At 42.7% G+C, this 2,662-nt stretch overlaps 1 non-coding gene across 1 annotated transcript; it reads right to left on the bottom strand.

Moving 5' to 3' along the window:
- Nucleotides 1-1,183: 1,183 nt before the first annotated feature.
- On the bottom strand, nucleotides 1,184-1,302 carry LOC145391510 (5S ribosomal RNA). The gene has a single exon (XR_013895848.1). It is a non-coding gene; the product is annotated as a 5S ribosomal RNA (ribosomal RNA).
- Nucleotides 1,303-2,662: the final 1,360 nt, after the last annotated feature.

Raw genomic sequence — 2,662 nt, 5'->3', positions numbered from 1 at the left:
CGAGTAACAGACTTTTCCTTTAGACAGAGTGACATGGACTTCTTATAAGATCAGTCTCTGTAACTATCATTCCTATCAAGCATTACAAAACGAAGGCAACCAAGCATATTTCTGACAGTAAACATGTATTATATAATATGCAATAATGTAGACAGACTCAGAGACCAGTGTGATACCATGCAAACAACATACCGCTTTTGCAGTTTGAGAATACGTCGGACTTATTATCATTGGCAATTGATACTGTGACGTGAGCAACTCCCTAAACCCTCCCACCCCCGGACACCCTCCCTCCCACTCACAGTTATCAGACATGTGGGGTCTGGCTGCTGCTTCGTGACTATTCGTCACCACCAATGCTCCGAACAATGGGTAATGCGGAACTTTCCCTGACTACATCCTTTCCATGGTACTTCGTTGTGACTAGCATCATATTATAAGGTTAATTTTTCATTACAGGACAGCATTCAGTGTGGAGATATGGCAATTTTAGGCAAAGCTAGAGCAGCAGCAACAACAATAGTTGTTGCTGTTGTTGTTGTAGTCCCAGCTCCATCTGAATGTGAACCCGGTGGACTGCAGGCCGAAGCTGGCGCTGACCTGTAGCCCATAATCCTCGTTTCAGGGGATTGTGAGGGAACTGAAGGATGTTTGTATTATCCGGACGGTTCCACCATGAGTTTTATCGGTATGACTGCTAGATGGCGTTAGCTCCGTCCTTTCGTCTGCTAAGTGGGCTTACTAACACTTCTTCCTTACCATTTTTTTTTTTTTCTGGGTCTGGTAAGTAAATACACTGTGGTGCAGAAGGATGGCTTCACGTGGTGGCAATGATATGGACGGGAAGGTCCGCTATCTGGTTATCCTTAAATTTCTCCCATTCCTCCTAAAGAAGGATGATGGACTGTAGGAGAAAGGCAACTTCTGCCTGCAGATAGATAGATAGATGGATATATTCTTTTATATTATTTATGGAGTCTCGGAATAGGCAGATTCGTAACATCCTTTCCATAGTGAATTATTTTGCGTATTACACTACGCCTTACACATTTTCTTGAATATATTTCATTCATTCATTGCCAGACGCCATGTATCCAAGACACCCCGTGGCCAATGGCTTAGAGTTAATTGTTTTACAGGGAGGGGCACTAATCCTCCACCAACCCCACTTGAAACGTAGGGATGCCAACAGCATCTGGTGTTCCCAGGCGGTCACCCATCCAAGTACTAACCAGACCCAACGTTGCTTAACTTCGCTGATCGGACGGGAAGCGGTGTACTCAACGTGGTATGGCCGTTGGCTTGAATATAATTAATGTTGTTTTAATATCGACATTATTTTGATCACCTCAAAAGGATCGTGATATTTAATGTACAGAATAAATCATTTCAGAAGCGGTGTTATGAACTCTCCCAAGTCAATTAAAATACTTCACAAATAAGTTCTGCAGCGCCCTCCTGAACCTACGACAGTACTGACCATGAGTCAAATGACGAGGAAGGTACGGTGTGTTTAGCCTGACAAAGATCCCTAACCCCTTTCAACTCAGCTGAAGGCAAAGATTAATTTAGGAAGGTTCATTTGACTAGAATCCGTGAAGACCCATTCCTGTTTCATAATCAAGACTGTTTTTCATACAACCACAGCTTAGTATAAAAGTTACTAGAGCAGCCAAGTCCTGTCAGGTGAAAACAGAGCGACAATGGTCATGCACGAAACACCGCCGCATGGGTGGCCTCCGCGAGCGTTGAGAGCATTGCCGTGTAAATACTGGCGTCATACAGAGTGTCCAGCAACGTGAACTGACATGCACCCCCATGCTATTGGTGACCCAAGCATATTGGTGGGGAACACGGACACCAGGTTTTGGTTATTGGTGTTCTTGTACTCTGGCAATGCTGTCCATTTGAATTCTGTTGATATGCCATCTGTAGTTCATTCATCTTAACTGGGCGGAGATTTTGTTCTCTAGCAGCTTATTTCTGGTAAGTCAGGGGCACCAGACATTACTATGCCTCATCATCTGTTCCATAACACTTCATCGTGAGTAGCACCATGTTCACCTCTTGTTACAGCTTAACAATTGTGGTAGAGAGATGGCAATTTTACGCGTAGTTAAAGTGAACAGAATATACTGTATATTTTTTACTCTTTCATTCCAGTTGCGCAATCTTTCATCTGTTCTTCATATCTCCAGATGATTTTAAACACTTCAGGAGAGAGTTTTCGATCTTGATGGATGGGTATAGCATTAATAACTGTCTTCGCTACTACGTGTCCTTCTTAAATTGAATGAGATCGTCTGGTAGCAGCAAAACACAAGCTAAAGCAATGTCACTGTGATTTAAAGGGTTACAACGTGTTATTCTAACCTGATGCTAATCCCTAACTTCTTCCAACTCATATGATGAAGAGTAACCAGAGAATCTCATTCTAATCTGATAACTAAGGCTCATCGAATTTAATGCAGCCAAAACTTTAAATTTAAGTTGTGGGAGTGACCCAGTTCCATCAGGTGAAAAGAAACCAACTACAGGAATAGGAGGGTTATCCTCGCATCACCTCAAGTTCCCAGTTGATGCTTAGGTTGTCAAAATTTGAAGTTAGTTTTCGGTAACAGGTGAAGGCCACTGAACATTTACTCCTCGATCTCAGACAAAG

The sequence above is a fragment of the Coenobita brevimanus genome, chromosome 18, assembly GCF_032717465.1.
Source record: "Coenobita brevimanus isolate Jiangsu-jjx chromosome 18, ASM3271746v2, whole genome shotgun sequence".
Classification (NCBI taxonomy): Eukaryota; Metazoa; Arthropoda; class Malacostraca; order Decapoda; family Coenobitidae; genus Coenobita; species Coenobita brevimanus.
This window is presented reverse-complemented; position numbering and strand designations above follow the sequence as displayed.